The sequence below is a fragment of the Sminthopsis crassicaudata genome, chromosome 4 (assembly GCF_048593235.1).
Source record: "Sminthopsis crassicaudata isolate SCR6 chromosome 4, ASM4859323v1, whole genome shotgun sequence".
Taxonomy (NCBI): domain Eukaryota; kingdom Metazoa; phylum Chordata; class Mammalia; order Dasyuromorphia; family Dasyuridae; genus Sminthopsis; species Sminthopsis crassicaudata.
The window spans coordinates 470,577,231-470,596,714 of record NC_133620.1 but is presented as its reverse complement, the minus strand read 5'-3'; the positions used below and the strand labels follow the sequence as shown (position 1 = coordinate 470,596,714).

At 36.8% G+C, this 19,484-nt stretch overlaps 1 long non-coding RNA gene and 1 pseudogene across 1 annotated transcript; one reads left to right on the top strand and one right to left on the bottom strand.

The window, feature by feature from the left end:
* Positions 1-8,079: 8,079 nt before the first annotated feature.
* On the bottom strand, positions 8,080-10,595 carry LOC141540378 (cullin-4B pseudogene; annotated as a pseudogene).
* A 274-nt stretch (positions 10,596-10,869) lies between these two features.
* On the top strand, positions 10,870-19,361 carry LOC141540380 (uncharacterized). The gene is made up of 3 exons (XR_012481534.1): positions 10,870-11,001; positions 11,143-11,232; positions 19,327-19,361. It is a non-coding gene; the product is annotated as an uncharacterized LOC141540380 (long non-coding RNA).
* Positions 19,362-19,484: the final 123 nt, after the last annotated feature.

Below are 19,484 nucleotides of genomic sequence, written 5' to 3'. Positions count from 1 at the left end.
CAGTGACTGTCCTTATGAACACTCATCCTCATTGGCTGAGAAGGAGTGCAGGGAAAAGCAGGTGGGGAGAAGGGCATGGGTGATGGCTGAAAGATCAGAGGTCTCTTGGTGGTCCAAGAGCTGGCACAGAATGGCAAGGCAGAGGGAGAGGGCATGCCAGTAGACTGAGATCAGATGAGGAAGTATGGAAGACAGGATCAAAGAGTGACCATCTTTGTGTGGGTGATGGGACTGGGAGAAGTAGCTTATGGCAAAAGTAGAAGATCTGGGAGGAAAAATGGGCATCTGAAGGACTCGATTTGAGTATCAAAGTCCCTTCTGTGAGGGCAGGAGTTGGGAAGGAGAGAGACTATGAGGGCTGAGACTCACTGAGGAAAGAAGGGTGTTCCCGGAGGTCTGTCAGCAACCAGGATTCTGATTGCAGGATGGGTGTGGACCCTCAGAGGACACTGAGGTTCCGATGGTTACCGATGATCGTGATAGGGGAAGAACTTGGACAGGATGGGGGGAGCCACAAGTATGCCAACCACTAAGTCCGGGGAATGAGTGAAAATGCAGCCAGAGCTGGAGAGGATGGCTGGGGCAGCTGCATCCACAGGGCTGGGCAAAAGGTGGAGAGAGTGGGGCTGGGGTGGAGACGAAGCTGGGCCTTTAGAGTTCGGTCTCTGGGGTGGGACGGTGGGGCTGGGGTGGAGTAGGGGGAATATTCAGGTGGGGAATGAATGTGAGGGTTCACAGACCGGAGAGTGTGACTGTGGCCCAAGGTGGGTGTTTATTGATCATTAAAGGAATTATGAAAAAATGTACAGCCACTGTTCTTTCGTTTTGGGAAACAGCTCCTTATAAAATAATGTGATGACTTATTATCATTTCATAATTTAATCTGTTTTAATATCTAATATGATGCATGTCAAAGACTGTCACTTGCATAAACTTTTGCTTATTTTAAGTTGAAGGAGGCCCTGAGACCAAAAAGTTTGACATGGGCCATTGAAAAGCAAAATCTACCATGACACGTCCCTGGCCAATGCTCAGATGGAGAGTTTCCTCGGATTCCTTCTGCCGAGTGGATGTCCCAGAGGGACACTGTCCTCCTGGGTTGGTCACGGTCCAGAAGGATTTCCAAAGTCTCCCTTTGATGCAGAGGTCAGTGATTGGCACTCGGCAGAATCTCCTAAAAGAGATCTGGAATTGCCAGCTGCCCCGAAGGAAAAAGCACTGTCCATGGGTGACTGGGAGAGCCATGTAAGGTGCCCCATAGGTGGGTAAGACAGAGACACTTGGAGGGCTATTCCTGGCTCAGTGGGAATGTGTTTCCTTCAGGCTTCGGTGACCTTCCGGGACGTGGCCGTGGACTTTACCCAGGAGGAGTGGAGGCTCCTGGAGCCGACCCAGAGGACCCTGCACAGGGACGTGATGCTGGAGAAGTACCAGAACCTGGTCTCTGTGGGTAAGCAAGGCTGTGCCCATGTCTCAGGGTTTGGGGATGGGTGTGCCAGGATGCAGGGTGGTCAGAGACAATGCGATCCTTTCTCCTCTTCAGACAAAGGAAGTCCCATGAGCTGCTGGTGCTGGCCCTGAAGCTGCTGGCTCTCTGCTCTGGAGTCTGCTTCCTCCAGGAAGCCTTCCTTCCCACTCTTGTCTAACTTTGGCTGTTCTGCATGGAGGATTTCCCTCTCTGAGTTGGAGCAGGCAGGGGCCAGGCCTGTCTTGGCTAACCTACTCTCCAGTGATAGGTGATCCCTGAGACAGAGCAGCCCCACTCAATACAAGGATGCTCTATTGAGACAGGTCCATCAGAGAGAATATGTTTATTCCTTTAGGAGGATTATGTTTACTATAGGAACTGGCCAAGTTTCCGGAGTTAACATTGGCCTGTCATGAAGGATATTCATTAAGAAAGGCAGGAGATGGGCCAATCCTCCTAGTGCTCCCTGGGATTTAATCAGATAAGTAGGAACGCATTTCAGAGTTCTCAGCAAAAAGAAGTTTCACGAAAGACATGGCTGAGACTTCCTTAAGATTCCTACTCACTAGGATTCCTTACAGCATGTCGGTAGAATTTTAAAATTGTCATTTCCTGTTGTACAGTTATGTTTACATACCATACTCTGTTAAAGAATAGTCTTAGCATGAAGTTGAGGAACTAATTTCATTCTTAGTCTAATTTAGATTTCTGATCTATATTTAAAAGGATCTATGATGTGAAAGTTCATTGGTGGTGACAGCAACTCATCCATTCATGATGAACCATCCTATGTGATTCTTTTCCATTGGTTTGCCACAGGGGGTCCACCTTACATGCCAGGAACCTGCATCTCTTTCTCCTGATATTGAATATTCTCATTGGTTATTTATCAGCTCTTGCTCAGACCCACCAGGATCTTCTATTTATTGCCCTCTCTGTGAGGCCCCCCTTTTTTTAAAAGATGCTTTTCAATATTCATTTTTAATATTAGCTTTTTATTTTTCAAAACATATGTAGAGATAGTTTTCAACATTCACCATTGCAAAACTTTGTGTTCCAAATTATTCTCCTTCCCTTTCTCTCTCCCCTCTTCCTTATAGATTAAACATGTGCAATTCTATACATTTCCACATTTATCATGCTGCACAAGAAAAATCGGATCAAAAGGGGAAAAATGAGAAAGAAAAACCAAAATAATTATAGCTAATGTTTCTGATAAAAGGCTTTATTTCTTTTTCTTTTTATTTATTTTTAGTACACATTGCTTTATGAATCATATTGGGAGAGAAAAATCAGAGCAAAAGGGGAAAAACATGGGAGAAAAAAAAAACAAAAAGGAAATAACATAGCATGTGTTGATTTACATTATCTTCTTAGTTCTTTTTCTGGATGCAGATGGCATTTTCTGTCCAAAGTCTATTGGGATCACTTTGTATCTCTGAACCACTGAGAAGAACCAAGTCTTTCACAATTGATCATCACACATTCTTGTTACTGTATTTAATGTATTCCTGGTTCTGTTTATTTTGCTCAGCATCAGTTATATAAATCTTTCCAGGTCTTTCTAAAATCAGCTTGATCATCATTTCTTTATAGAAAAATTATATACTTTTATTCCTTCATTATTCTTATATGTACCACAATTTGTTCAGCCATTCCTCAATTGATGGGTATCTATTAATTTTCCATTTCTTTGCCACCATAAAAAGAGTTGCTACACACATTTTTGCATGTGTAGGCTCCTTCCCCTTCTTTATGTCCTCTTTGTGATATAAGCCCAGTAGAAATACTGCTGGATCAAAAAGTGTGCAGAGTTTTATGGTCCTTTGGGCATATTTCCAATTGCTTTCCAGAATGGTTAGATCATTTCACAACTTTACCAACAATGCGTTAATGTCCCAGTTTTCCCACATCCCCCCAATATTTATCATGATCTTTTCTTAGCCAATCTGAGTGATATATGAAATGTTACCTCAGAATTGTCTTAATTTGCATTTCTCTATCAATAATGATTTAGAGCATTTTTCCACATGACTATACATGGCTTTAATTTCTTCATCTGAAAATCATCTGTTCATATTCTTTGACCATTTATCAACTGCAGAATGACTTGTATTCTTATTAAATTTGACACAGTTCTTGATATATTTTATAAATGAGGCTCCTCTGGTCCTTTAATATGAAAAACACCAAGTTTTAATATGTCTTGACTGACTGGCTCCATGATATTTGAATTGTTTTTTTTTTTTTAAGTGTGTGAAACATCTATCAGATCTTTGGAGAAGGGAGGAATTTATGACCAAAGAAGAAGTAGAGAATATTATGAAATGCAAAATGAATAACTTTAATTATATTAAATTAAAAAGTTTTGTACAAACCAAACCAACTCAGCCAAGATTAGAAGGTAAGCAGAAAGCTGGGGAAAATTTTTATAGCTAGTGTTACTGACAAAGGCCTCATTTCTAAAATATATCAAGAACTGAGTCAAATATTTAATATATATATAAGAATACTACAAGTCATTCCCCAATTGATAAATGTTCAAAGGATATGACCAGATGATTTTCAAATGAAGAAATTAAAGCCATGTATAGTCATGTGGAAAAATGCTCTAAATCATTGATCAGAGAAACGCAAATTAAGACAACTCTTAGGTATCACCTCATACCTTTCAGATTAGCTAAGATGACAGGAAAAGATCATGATAAATGCTGGAGGAGATATGGGAAGACTGGGACACTAATGCATTGTTGATGGAGTTGTGAAATTATCCAACCATTCTGGAAAGCAATCTGGAACTATGCCCAAAGGGCTATAAAAGTGTGCATACCCTTTGATCCAGCAGTACCAGTACTGAGTTTGTATCCCAAGAAAACCATAAAGGAAAAGGACCCACATGTGCAAAAGTGTTTGTAGCAGCTCTTGTTGTGGTGGCAAAGAACTGGAAAATGAGTCGACGTGCATCAATTGGGGAATGACTTGAAAAAGTTGTGGTATATGAATGTTATGGAATGTTATTGTTCTATAAGAAATGATGGACAAGTTGATTTTAGAAAGGCATGGAAAGATTTACCTGAACTGATTCTGAGCCAAACAAGCAGAACCAGGAATACATTGAATACAATAACAGCAAAAATATTGTGATCAACTATGAAAGCCTCGGTTCTTCTCAACGTTCCAAGGCAATCCCAATAAACTTTAGATGGAAAATACCACCTGTATCCATAGAGAAAATTAAGAACACTAAAAGGAAATCAACAAATGCTACATTCACTTTTTTTTCTGTTTTTTTCTCTCATAATTTTTCTCTTTTCTTTTGATTTTTCTCTCCCATCATGATTCATTTTTAAAATTAATATACATATATAATCAGAAAAAAAGTTTTTTTTTGTGGTTTTTTTTTAAAGGAAGAGATCTGTATGTTTGGCTCAATCATCCACAGCCATGGCTGGGTGGATGAAGAGGGTTCTTTGCTGTAGTTACCACTTAGATTGGGACACACAACTTCAAGCTTTGTTGGCCAGTGTGTTTCTGGGACACTGAACATGGATGACCATGTTCTCTTGGAGAACAGAGAGTGCTTCAGAGATGCTTTGTAGCAGCCTCTGTGCCTTCCAGGCTGCTGCTGCTGCTGCTGCTTTTTTAAGCAACATGAAACTTTTTAATCAAGAACACAAACTATCCAAAGACTCACTCTTGGAAAGGACAGGCATTTACATTATTTACCAACTTTGGAACTCCTCACTCTCTATATCATGAACCTGTTAGGAAACATTACAAAGATTTCATGTGTGCTTATGGCAAAAGTGAATCATCAGTTCTTTGCAGACTAAGCAGTGAAAGAGCACGTTCCTGTATCCTGTCAGCTCAGGCTAGTTCCACCCCTTCTTACAGGCATCCTTCAAGAAAGTTGTTCTATAAAAGCCTGTTCCATTTGGATGGAAGGCTGCTGCACTTTTGCAACTAAAACTGACCCAGAATAGCTTTGAACAAAGTGTCTAGTGAGATATTTGTACAGGGACAAAGAACATCTCAGTTTAATGTCAAAAATGTTGATAGTCAAGTGACTAAAAAAAAAATTCACAAAGACCAGCTAAATACAAATGAAAACTGCATCAAGCTACACAGTCCCTCATTTGCTCCGGTCTTGTTTTCTCCCCAGTGATGGATTTTGGCTCATACATATATTTATCACTTTTCTGTAAACGTGTTATTCAAAGAATTGTCATTTTTCCTAAAGTTGAATTGAAGAAAAAGTAAAAGGCAAAATTTATGGGTGTGAGTTTGTGTATACATATGTGTGTGTATGTATATGTGTGTGTGTGTGTGTGTGTGTATATATATATATATATATATATATATGTATCTTACATAATATATATACATATAGTTATATATGTAAATATTTTTAAAATCTTTAAATTTAAAAATTATATTTATTTTATTATTTTATTTTCTATTTATTTATATATTCTATAATATAATTCTATTTAAATATATTTATTTTATTATTATATTTTATTCTATTTACAAATAAATAAATAGAATAAAATATAATATTTTTATGAATGTGCCTTCTCTATAATCTGGTTAAATGCGACACAGATGTGCCAATTACAGAGCTAGCCTGGATGCTCTGAGACTGATGGAAGCACAGTCTGGCTTAAGTATCTCCTGAAGTTCTTTGCTGTGAGAGGAGGACCAGGTAAGACACAGAGGACACAAAGGGGATGGGGATGGAAAAGTGTCTCTTTCCTCTCTGAAGATGTAGCTTGGTTTTGCCTGATTTGGACCTGTATCAATTTTTATGTTTAAAAACGTTAATGGTAGCAGATTATAAAAGTCTTTAAAGCAGAGGTTTTTAAGCCAATACTTAGTGATTTTTAAGGATCTTCTCAGAAACAATTTTTTTAAATAAAAAAATTTGTTGCAGAAAAACAGACAGAGAGAGGAAAAATGACTCAAAACTTCTAAAAAATCCTTTATGCTTTACAATGAGTTTTAAAATCTTATCAGTTGTTTCTTGTGATACTTTATATTTTCTAAGTAATTGCTCTTGCTTCAGTTGTTACAGCCTCCAGTTTTAAAAGGGTGATTGTCTAAGGGGAGAAATCTCTTTGAGGAAGGGACCTACCTACTTCCTAAATGGTGGGGGGACTGAAAAGATTCCTTGAAAAGCTGAGCCCACCTGGGAGAAGAATGGTACTAGATACAGGGTTTTGGGAGGATGGGGGGAAGAAAGCTTTCTAGTTTAGTGAGGGAAGATGAGAGTGTTGATAACTGACAGCAATTTTCTTGTCAGATAAGCCCTGGGCTCTAAGAAAGGAGAAAATTAGCTAAGATCTAGGATGTAGAGAAGCTGCTGCTTAACAAATGGTTAGGAAGGCTTGTCAATGCAGTCTTTTGTTAGATAATCAAATTCATGTGAAAAAGTGCCATAAGAGATAGAACATTTCTTAGATTTTGCTACAGAAAGCCATGAGTGGGGAGGGCTTAAGGAAATTTAATTGGCAAATGGAAGAGGCAAAGGCTACTTGACTGAAGGTTAGGATCAACATCTTTTTCTTCCTTGTAACTTCAAAATGGTGGAGGTATGAAAGCAGTGTTACCTACTATACTAGTTTAGTTTTTTAAAGACCACTTATTTCCTGCTTGCACACAGGTTCGACTCCATGCGTTCCGGGCTGTAGCATAAATCTCATTGATGTACATATATGTAGAGGGAGAGAAGCAGCCTTTTTATTCTCTAGACTCCTCCCAATTTGGAAAACTAATCATCTTGCTGCTCACTTCCATAGTCAGTTAGTCATCCTAGCCTGGGACTTTCTCTTGCACTGGAGGTAGTATCTGTGTCTTGTGGCTACATGTCACCTCTTTACATGGCAAGTGATTTTTTTTTTTTTTTTTTTTTTTTTTGTGGCAAGTGATTTTGAAAGAAAGAGAAGGATCACCAGATCCTCTCCTTAAAATCTTCAGATTGTTAAGGATTTTCTATACTAAGAATTTTCAAGAATTAGACTAAGAATTAGAGTAAATAAGTTGCCTTTCAAATTGAAAGAGGTTCTGGGATACTTTCAGAAACCTTAGCCCAGAAAAGAGGCTTTCCCTGTGGTAGGAGGGGTCAGTGCATCTGGGTGTAGGGCCAGTGTCACTCGTAGCTTCACAGGGGCTTGTTTTCACAAAACTGTGATTCTTTAAAGCTTTATCTGTTTGATATCCAGGAGCAGCTGCTCCTAAAATTTAAAGATGTTTTTTCTGGATTAGATTTGTTAAAAAAAAAAAAAAAAAAAAACAACAACAACCCTCTTTTCAGTGGAAACAGAATATGTAGCAAATGTCAATACACTTAACTATTTAGTTCTCTTTGCAAGGAAAGCACAAAATAGATGAATAACCAAAGATCAGGGTGATTTTTTAAGGATTCTATATGGTCTGTCATGCTTGCTCTTAAGTTTGCTGGGTAAAGTCTCCTGTACACAACTCACAGTTTGCCTCCCAGTCATAGCGCAACCCCGCCACTTCCCATCAAGCACAGGAACCTTTCACAGACCCCAAATTGAGTGAAGTATGAAAGATTGTTAAAAATTTGTTGCCATCAACCAAACATGGAAAAGGTTCAACAGCATTCTTCTTTAATGTAAACTGTGCTCTTTAAATGGGCATATAAATCACTGAAAAAGTGGCTTTCATTCAGTAAGTCATCAGTAGTAGGAAAGAAATCAATTAATTGGAATGATAGGCTAGTTTATCTACTGGCAACTGAGTATGATTTACCAGGTGTTCAAAGGTGAACATTTTAGGCAACATAATTGTACTGGTTTGGGTTTTCTTTGTCTCTTTCCATGTAGTCCCTGTCAATTAAGGATTCTATTCTCTTCTTGAGATCAGCAGGCTTAACTGGGAACCTCAGCTGATTATATGCTTCTGATATAAGCTGATTGTGGTCTAGAGCCTTTCTTATCTTCATGATTCTCACGATTGCAGCATCAATGTGATACTGTCGGTCCTGAAAGACTTTTTCAGTAGTGCTTGCTTGTTCCTCTACTGTTTCTTTCATCTGGATTTGATTGATTTTTATCCTGAAGAGTTTGTGTTTGAAGTCATCATTGCAAGTAAATTTATCACCATCTTCCACATCTTTGCCCTTGGGATTTTTCATCAGAACTCTAGCTTTGCCACAGGCTAAGGACTGGAGTGATCTCCTTAATTCTCCATCCTCTATTCCTGTAGCTTGCTTGATGTCTTCTACACTAAATTCCTTGCCATCATTAAACATTAGCAACACCAGTGTTTGGAAAAGAGAGACCTGAAGCTCCTTTTTGCCCTCTTTAAATTCTGCTTTTAGTACACAGTGTCCTAGCGTTGATTGCCACTGAAGCTTCCTCCCACTGTGTTTACCTAAGTAAAAAGTCTTGAAAATCTCCTGGAGTCTTACCATCTCAGCCGGTAAGTGAACCTCCATGGGCACATATGTTGGCCAGTGACCTGTCGTCAGGATATTCACGGTTAGTTCAATGCTAACAGGAGAGTTTTGGTTTTGCACATACTGTTTGAATTGAACCATGATATCTTTGGACAGCTCGATGTCTTTGAACATCCCTTCTAGTTTGCTGGTGAACACAGGTCCACATTCGTGCTTGAGTTTGGAAAGCATCGACTTTTCAGCATCTGTCGATGCGCTCTTTCCAACCAACAGCCTTTTGACTAAGTCCTTCTTATAAAAGGCTTCAAAGACATCTTTCCCATAAATGAAGCGAAATATGATCATGATCTTGTCCAACATCTTCTCAAGTTCTTCATCTGTAGCTTCCCTGTTCCCTGCCCGGAGCTTCGAATCCACGTACTTTGCTATGAGCTCAGCAGGCTTATTTGGTCTTTTGTTAATGAAGGTTTCAAATGCTTCCTTCGTGGCATTGACAAACCTTTCATTTTTCATAAAACTGATTTCCGTAATATAGTCAACTTTGTCTTTAAAATCCAGCAATTCCTGTACCATGGTCTTATCTTTTTCGGGATTGATGACAATAGCGCTGCCAAATGCCTTGATGTATTCAGTCCAGTATTGCAAGAGAACCTGAACTCCATTGCATACCCTACTAAATAGCTGATAGAGTAGAGACAAATCTTGAGTCCGATTTTCATCAAGAAGGTGACTTAAACCTTTCTGAAGGATGGCTGTTAAATGCTCACCTAGGAGTTGCTTTTCTACAGTCGCAATTAGTGGCTTCTGAGTACTCAGATCTAGATAAGTGATCAGTCTATCTTCTTCTTCTTCTAGACGTCTGTTGACATGATGAAAATATTCAGAAACCTCTCTTTCTTGCATCAAACGCTGACCCTCGGCCGCATATAGCTGGTTGGTTTCTTCCAAAAATCTTTGTTCAAAAGAATCTTGATAAATCTGCAAGTCGGAAAGCATACTCAGGAGGCTTCTAAGCAAACTCCTGTCAATTGCTTCACCGTTCCTTTCCCTGTCAATCAAAAGGAGAATGCCTTCAATGGTCCTGTTCTGGACGGTCTGATCGCTAATTATATGGGTCCTAAATAATTCTAGACCCATGTCCCAAATGGAAGGCAGCATTGAATTCTGAAGAACGTACGTTCTATCCAAATACAAAAAAATGCTCCTAATCATGGACATTTGCCTGCAGTGATTATGCCAGCACTTATCTATCTTCTTTAGAAAGAGAACACTGTCCAATGAATCCTCTCGGAATTGGTGAATTTGGGTTCTGATGTGTTCTTCACAAATTTGTCTCAGCTGTTTGTATAATTTTGCAGAGATCCTGTAGGAACAGAGGTTTTCAACCGCCTGATAGAGTTCTTCTAAATTGTATGTAATCGAAGTACTGTTCTGAATGGCTTCTACTGCTTCCTTCAGTTTCTGCCATAATTTCTCTGTATAGTTTTCTGGAAGAGGTTTCTCTTTAAAGTTCTTGATCACCAATTTCTTGGCTGAGCCTGGTTTACTGGTGGTAAAGCTAGAGGTAGTAGAGGAGGTTCTGAGAAGCTCGTTTACATGTTGCCCTTTAGCCACAGGGGGGGTTAATAAGTTTTTGTTTTTAAGTTCTTGCTGCTGATCTGCAGCAAGTTCAGGTGAAGAAGAAGATGTGGATTCCTCAGCCATCTTCACATTAAGTCCTATGAAATCCAAGGAGTCTTCCAGGTGCGGTTTCTGCTGGAGGTAGTGATACTTGAGGATGGCAACTGAAATCCCAGGGCAAGAAGCTGTAAAAGTGGTGGAAGAGGTGGGAGAGGAATTCTTGGGGAGGAGCAGGAAGGAGGGATGGGATCAGTCTTCTTTTTGTTGCTGCTGTGGTTGCTGTTTAACTTTCTCTTCTTGAAACAGGAGGTAAAGGTGGCCAAAGCAGGGCTGGTGCTGTTATGACCATCAGTGGCAGGTCTGACCTCCTGGGAAGGAGGAGCAGCAGCAACTGGGGGGCTGGGGAATGAGAAACCTGTTGGAAACATGAAATTGCTGGTGTCAGTAGGCTGGGAAACATGGACCCTTTTGGATGGATGAGAAAGAAAAGGTAGAAAAGCAATCCATCCAGGACCCAGTGAAGGGGGTTGGCAGGGGAAGGCAAGGAAGTCAGCCTGCTTCTTTATGAATAGAGTTAAATTCTGATTGCTTTTTCTCCCTGGCATTTTCTCATTTCTTTCCCTGCATACAGGGATTCCTGTTTCCAGACTGGATGTAATTTCCCTGTTGGCAAAACAAGAAGCACAATGGATACCAGAAGTCCCTGGGGGGACCTGTCCAGGTGAGTGAGTGCAAAGCAGGTCATTGGGAGTCACTGCAGGTGGCCACTTCCTGCATCAACTAGAGGGTCCCGGTTAGGATGGCTTCCTGACCTTTTTGTAGCTCTTATTGTTTATTGCTGTATTGCCTTCCAAAATGATTATACCATTTCATAGCTTTAGCTTTGGGCAAAATCATGTCTGTTTCTCCATGGAGTAAGTCACTGGCATAATTCTTTTTTCTCTTTTTTTTGTGCATACATTTTTAAAATAAAAGCTTTTTATTTTCAAACTATATGAAAAAATAATTTTCAACATTCATCCTTGCAAAAACCTCGTGTTCCAAATTTTTCTCCTTCCCTTTTCCCCACCCCTGACAACAAGTAATCCAATATAGGTTAAACATATGCGATTCTCCTAAATAAAGTTCCACATTTATTATGTTGCACAAGAAAAATAGATCAAAAAGTAAAAAAAAAAAAATGAGAAAGAAAAACACAATTAAGCAAACAATAACAAAAAAGGTGAGAATGCTATGTTGTGGTCCATCCACATTCAGTCCCGACAGTCCTCTCTCTGGGTGCAGATGCTCTCTCCATCACAAGTCTATTGGAACTGGCCTGAATCATTTCATTGTTGAAAAGAGCCAAGTCCATCAGAATTGATCATCACATAATCTTGTTGCTGTGTACAATGTTCTCTTGATTTTACTCACTTCACTTAGCATTAGTTCATGTAAATTTCTCCAGCACTCTCTGAAATCATCTTGCTGATCTTTTCTTATAGAACAATAATATTCAATTATATTCATATACCACAACTTACACATGGGCAAACATGTTTACAATTTTAATCGTATTTTATTTTTTTCAAATACATTCAAAGGTAGTTTTCAACATTCACCTTTGAAAACCTTGTGTTCCAAATTTTTCTCCCTCTCTTCCCCCTCCTCCCTCCCTAAGACAGGAATCTGATATAGGTTAAACATGATATAGGTTAAGCAGTTCTTCAAAACATATTTCCATATTCGTCATACTGTGCAAGAAAAATCAGATCGAAAAGGGAAAAAATTAGAAAGAAAAAATTCTAGGAAATAACAACAACGAAAGGTGAGAATATTATTCTTTGATCCACATTCAGTCTCCATAGTTCTCTCTCTGGATGTAGATAGCACTTTCCATCCAAACTTATAAGAGTTTTCACTGGCATATTTCACAACTTTCTTTTGAATTTAATGGATTTTACATCCCTTAAAGATGATTTCTTATTTCTTTCTACAATTTTTAGAGAGCAAACACAATTTTTCTTATGGCCATTGCTCTTTGTATTCCTTTAAAAATTATTCAGATCTTTTAAAAGATCTTTTTTTTTAATTAAATGGGAAAAAAAGATTTTTACATGAACTTCATTTTCTTTTAAAATTTTTTTATTTTTTGTTATTCTGAATTTGATAAACACCATTAAATATAAACATTTTCATTTGAAAAACAGAATAACGGGACTGCATCTGAAACTGTCGATCTATATCCATCATATGTCCTTTAAAAATATACATAATAAATTCAACACTGTAACTTCAAAGGTGTTGTGTTTCTTTGTATCCCTCGGAATCTTTTTTTTCTGTACATTGTTTTAAGTGCTTTGTTGATGCAATTTTTTTCCCCTCTCTTTTTTGTCATTAACCCTTTATCATCTCTCGGAAATCCTATTATAAAATAAATATAATCTAGGAAAATAAGTTGATGTATTAACCATGATCAAAAATGTAGGTGCTGTTCTGCACTTTTTATAATCATCATCATTTTCAAATATGTCCTTCACCTCTCACTTGCGTGGGAGTCATCTAATGTCATAGAGAATAAAAATCAAGGGGAGGTAGATTATTTCTACAAAATGAACATATCAGTGCATCTCACAGCATCCTCAAGGGTTCCACACATACAAAATTTCTCACTACTGCAAAGAAGGTTGGGACATTTTTACATCTGTTTCATGGCTTCAGGGCTTTGGTATTAGATTTATCCAACATCCAGTTTGAATTTTGTTTATTTTTTTTCTCATTTAAATTGTTGGTGTCATTAAATATTTGTTTTCCTGATTCTGCCTATTTTTCTCTGTTCAAGTGTTTTCCCGAGGTTCTCTGAATTTTTCATATTTATTATTTTGTAAGGCAATGTCATTCCATTACATTCATGTACTGGGGATTTTCCTTTTCTTATCTTTTCTTTTTAAGCTATTCTCTTCCCAGTCATTGGGCATTAACTTTGTTTCAAATTCTTTGGTACTGCCAAAAATGATGTCATGAATTTTCTGGTAGTTCAATAACAAATTGTTCTCCAGAATGGAATTAATGTTGGTTATATTATGTATAAATTCCACATACCTTTTCTGCATCTTTTTAAAAAGTTTTTTTTAAATTAGATTATCCAAATTTCCCACTAGATTTCTCCTCCACCCCTCCCAAAGTGCAAAGAGGAAGAAAAATTTTTTATAATACTAGACATCCTATCAAACTATTTAGATTATATGTCTCATATGTGTAAATATATATACACAAATGTATAAAATATATTATGTATCATATTAAAAATATATAGAATATATAAATGTATATTTATTTGTTTAGTTATTTATATAATCCACTCCCATGGTGGAAGTCTCTTTTTTGGGACCAAAGTTAATCATTATAATATCTTATCATTTAGTTTAGATTCTATAATGGTATAAGTTCTTTTCATTAACATTTTGTGGATATTGATTTTTTGGTTCTACTTCATTTTGTATTATTTTCATAGAAGTCTTTTTTATGCTTTTCTGTATTCATCTTGTTCATTCAGTACACCCATATAAATGTCCCTGATTTTAGTACCATTTTTATTACTTTTTTATTATAAATTTCAATTTAATTGACATGGGTAACTATTGGTATTTAAATATATTGGGAAAAAAAGCAGAAAATAAGCAAGTACACGTACAAGGTGAAAATTCATACTATTCAATGGTACATAAATATACCTGGTTCTGTATACTTTTTAATATTTATTAATGCCACCCCCCAGACTGAATTAAAAACTCTGTTACCCATCATCATCCATATTTTTATGCTTTTTTTTCCTACTCACCTGTGAGTAAAACATCACTTTGTTGCTGTTTCTGTTTATCTATATGGTTGTAGTCATTGTATATACTGTTCTTTCAGCTTATTTTTCCTTTCTCTGCACCATGACCTAGAAGTCTTCCAAGATGTCTTTTGATTCTCCATTTTCATCCTTTGGCTGAATAATATTCCATTACATTTATATATTATAATTGGTTCACCCCTTCCCCAGTTTCTGGAATCAAGTATGTTGCTTTTGTTTGGTTCTGTTTACAATAACCAGTAATGCTGCTAGGAATATCTTTGTGTAGATAAGTCTTTTCATTCCTCTAGGATATTAGACCTTGAGTGGGAAGGGACTTCTGAAACTCTCTGTTGTAACCGCTTCATTTTACAATTAAGTAAACTGAGATCCAGGGAGTTTAGGCAGTTTGATTTACTCAAGGCAGTAGTAGTTAGTGTCAGGAGCTGGATTTGAATCTAATTCTTCTCATTCAAGAGTCAGTGTTCTTTTTACCAAACTATGCTACCCTTCATTTTTATCAGCCTGACTTTTTTTTTGGTAAGAAATATTGATGACAAACATATTTCCCCAGTCTCTTTTTCCTGGTGATTTTAGAAATATTGATTCTTATTGTGAAAAACATTTATATACTTAAATATTTGTCATTATTTTCTGGTGTCTTTTATTCCCAAATAGATAAGAATATTCTTACCTCTCCACAGTTGTGTTCTATACCTATCATTTTCTTTAGCTATGTATCACCTGAAGCACCCACTGCCATCCTTAGACCTGTACAAAGCTACCTCACATACTACATACTTATTAGATCATAATGGATCCTTTCCAAACTGTAGCACAGAAGCCCTCACTAGTGTGTTTATTTTTACTAGTTAGCCTCCAGCAACACTTAGGTCAAAGTAAAGGCATGTCAGGAAACATTACAGGAATAATAATTACAGTAGAATTCTCTTCCTCTTTCACATTTGGATATCATGCTTCCACAAATAGCAGTCTGCTTTGGAAGAATGGATTTGCCCCTTATGTGACATGTTGATATTAAGAAACCAGTGGAGCCAAGAGCTAAGGATTTTTGCTGATGTGCCACTATCAGGCTTCAGAGTTATGGATGCAGCGGGATAACACGTGTCAAGGACCATCTCAGGTTTTTTGTAATGCAGTCTCCCAGTGCCTTCTAGCAATGCTGCTTTCTGCTGGTTCGTCTTCTATTTCTTCTGGGCATTGTGTCTCTGCTCTTTGCTCTCCATTGCTGGCCATCACTCTTATCTCAATTTTATTTTGATTCATCTGTCTCAGTAACAGTCTAAACTCTGTCAGCAGCCCATGGTGGGATACGGTGAATAGTAAGACTATATTTAGGCAATGAGCTCTTTTAGACTGATATCCCTGCCATCTACTAGTTACTAGTTGGTCCCAAGTTTTAGGACGCCTCTCTATGGCCATGAAGAGTTCCAGTTTTTTTCAGCCAAATCTATTATCCATTGACTGTTTTCAACCACCTCTCATCATCATTTCCCTCTCTTTTATAAAAATTCCAAGAGTTGGACTTCACTCTCCATTGCTGGCCATCACTCTGTCTCAATTTTATTTTGATTGACTCACCTCAGTAACAATCTAAACTCTGTCAGCAGCCCATGATGGGATAGAGTGAATAGTAAGACCGTACTTAGGCAATGATCTCTTTTAGACTGATAACCCTGCCATCTACTAGTTGGTCCCATGTTTAGGATGCCTCTCTATGACCACAAAGAGTTCCAGTTCTTTTCGGCCAAATTTTTTGTCCATTGACTGTTTGTAATCACCTCTCATCATTTCCCCCTTTTTTATAAAAATTCCAAGATTTGAACTTTATCTCTGTATCTCCAGGGCACAGACTACATCTAAGTCTTTCCTTTCTCCACAGATTCATAATTTTTGAAATTTAACATTCGTACATAATTATAATTATTTCTATCCAATTTTAAAAATGTTTACATAATCAGATTTTCCATAATTATTTCCTTTATTTCAAAAGATTAAAAATATATACCAACTCTCCATAATTGAGACTTAAGACATGTCAGAGAATCATAAAAGTTCAGAATTAGACAGAATCTTTAGGGGTCATTTTTTCTAACCCACACCTGATAAAGAATACACTTAATTGACAAATGACCAAGCAGATTATTCTTTTTAATCTATTTTTTATTACAGCTTTTTATTTACAAGATATATGCATGGGTAATTTTTTAGCATTGACAATTGCAAAACCCTTTGTTCCAATTTTTCCCTTCGTTCCCCCCACCCCTTCCCCCAGATGGCAGGTTGACCAATACACGTTAAACATGTTAAAACATAAGTTAAATACAATATATACGTATACATGCCTATACAGTTATTTGCTGTGCAAAAAGAATCAGATTTTAAAATAGTGTACAATTAACCTGTGAAGGAAATAAAAAAATGCAGGGGGACAAAAATAGAGGGATTGGAAATTTTATGTAGTGGTTCATAGTCATCTCCCAGAGTTCTTTCACTGGGTGTAACTAGTTCAATTCATTACTGCTCTATTGGAACTGATTTGGTTCATCTCATCACTGAAGAGGGCCGCACCCTTCAGAATTGATCATCATCTAGTATTGTTGTTGAGGTATATAATGGTCTCCTGGAGGTCCCATGAAGATTATTCTTGAAGGCTTCAAGTGAAATAACACCTTCTACTTTTTTGAGACATTCCATTCCTTTTTTGGAAAGCTCTAATTATTGGGAAGTTTTTACTTTAAATCAAGTTTATGCACTTATTTGCCAGTTTTACTCATTTCTCCTAATTCTGCTCTTTGATTCTAAGCAGATCAAGTTTAATACCCCTTGTTCATGAAAATGATTCAAATAATTGAAACAGCTTCTAAATCCCCCATGAATCTTTTGCAGATGACAATATAGTTGATAGTGAGTGAGCTAACTTGAGAACGTGGAAATCCTGGATTCTATTTAGCCTCTGACACGTACTAGCACAAGTGTTTAACTTGGGAGTTCATTAGGCAATGCTCGGTGGGATCTCCCTACACAAATGAAATCATATGTTGTATGTATATGTGTGAAGGGGGAGTCGTCTGCATGTTAGATATTTCCAGTTCCTTTAATTGATCATTATTTGGAATCTTTAGACCATTCATTTTAAAATAAACCAACAAACACAATGCAGTTGTATAGATGTTCAGATAGGATCTGATCAAGAGAGAGACTTGATTTTTCCCATTCTGTACTCTCTTCTTCACTTAAAGCAGCATGTAACAATAGTAGATGTATTGGCTACCCTACCAATTATTTGTGCTTCTAGGTCACTGAAAAGTTGGTTCTTTAGTTGATTAGTCGTGACCAATCCTATGTGAGCTGCTTCGGAGTTTTCTTGGCAAAGATACTGGGTATTTTGCCATTTCCTTCTCCATCTCATTTTACATATGAGGAAACTGAGGCAAACAGGGTTAAATGATTTGCTCAAAGTCACATAGCTAGTTAATATCTGAGACTTGATTTGAACTCAAAAGCGACTCTTCTTGACTCTAGATGGCACTCTATCTGCTTTGCCGCCTTTCATTAAAACAAAACAAAACAAAACAAAACAACAACAACAACAAAAAAAAAAAACCCTGGATATTTTTTAGATGAATTGCTATCTAGCTATGGCTTTCCTATTTTATACTTGCAGAAATGAGTTTCTGAACTCAGATGTGAACTGTTCATACTTGTCTCCAATATACATTCAATAGGTTTAACACATTGGTTTAATCTGTTGATTTTAATACTGGTTTTGATCTCCAAATCTTCCCTGTCATTTAGATGGATGTATATCCTTGCTGGTTTTGTGTCTTTTGTAAATTACTTTGGCTTATCATGAATGATAACAGATTATAAGAGAATAGAGCTTTTTTTTTAATGATTCTCTATTACATAAAATAATGATATAATTAATCTTTTTCACTTTCAGTTTATCATATTTAGAATTTTGTATTTCTTAATTTTGTAAAAAACCTCATGTAAATCGCATTATTTAATATATTATCTTTTGATTACATTATCATTAATTAATAGTAATACGTCTATGTGAATTGAATTTGGTGTTCATCCCTGTTGCTAAATCAATAAATTATTTGTTTAATTTGCCTTTTCCCTAATATTTTAAGAATTTAAAGTAAATATACTCATTGCTGTCCAATTTATTCGCAAGTTAAGACATCACCCGTGATATATGTGATCTTCTTTGAGAACAAAGAACAATAATAAGGACAACCTTCTGGAAAATGGATTCAATTATTTTCTTTACTATTTTGGAGAATCCCTATTAATTTTAAGTTTTATCCAATTGGTGTCTTCCAAATATGTCAAGTTTGTCTGCATGTATTTAAATTAGAATACATTTTGAGATGAGCAATTTTCTGAGCTAATTTTTATTCTTTTGTAGATTTCCACTCTTTTTTTATTGGAGATTATTCAGCTTTTTACTGAGTATTGTCTTTAACAACCTATATAAGATATGTTCTCAATGCCCTGGAATATAATTAATTTAGTCATGTGCAATTGAGTGCTCTTTTACTATCACCTCACTTGTCTGTGGTGTCATTTACCCGAAATAGCAAATTCCTGGCTTCCTTTAAACCTCTGTTCAAGTGCCAGTGCTCCGGGAGGCCTTTTCCAAAACTCCATCTGTTATAGTGTCCCCTTTCCATTTACTACTTAATATTTTATCTTCTCTGTATCAATTTGTATAGATGTCAGTTCCTTAGAATATAAGCTGCTTGAGGGTTGGAATTAATTAATTTGCTTTTTATTTGTGGTTTCAATACTGGGAATATTACCTGATACATAATGATCACTTATATATTTATTAATATTTTGTGTAATTGGTTCAAATTAAGCATCATTATTTTTCTGATGAGTTAGAAGATAGAGTTTACTCTAAACAAGAGTCATTTAGTACTGAAATCAGTGCCTAATTATTCTTTAAAAAATTTCTTCCAGATTCCATTAACAAGGAGACCATATTTGAACCCACAGATTCAAACTTGATGCAGGCCATTCGCCTGAGAACATCATTCAAGAAAAGATTGACAAAGGATACAGTAGCTCGGCATTCCAAGATGAGAGAACCTGGGCCATGTAATGTTAATTTAGAGAAA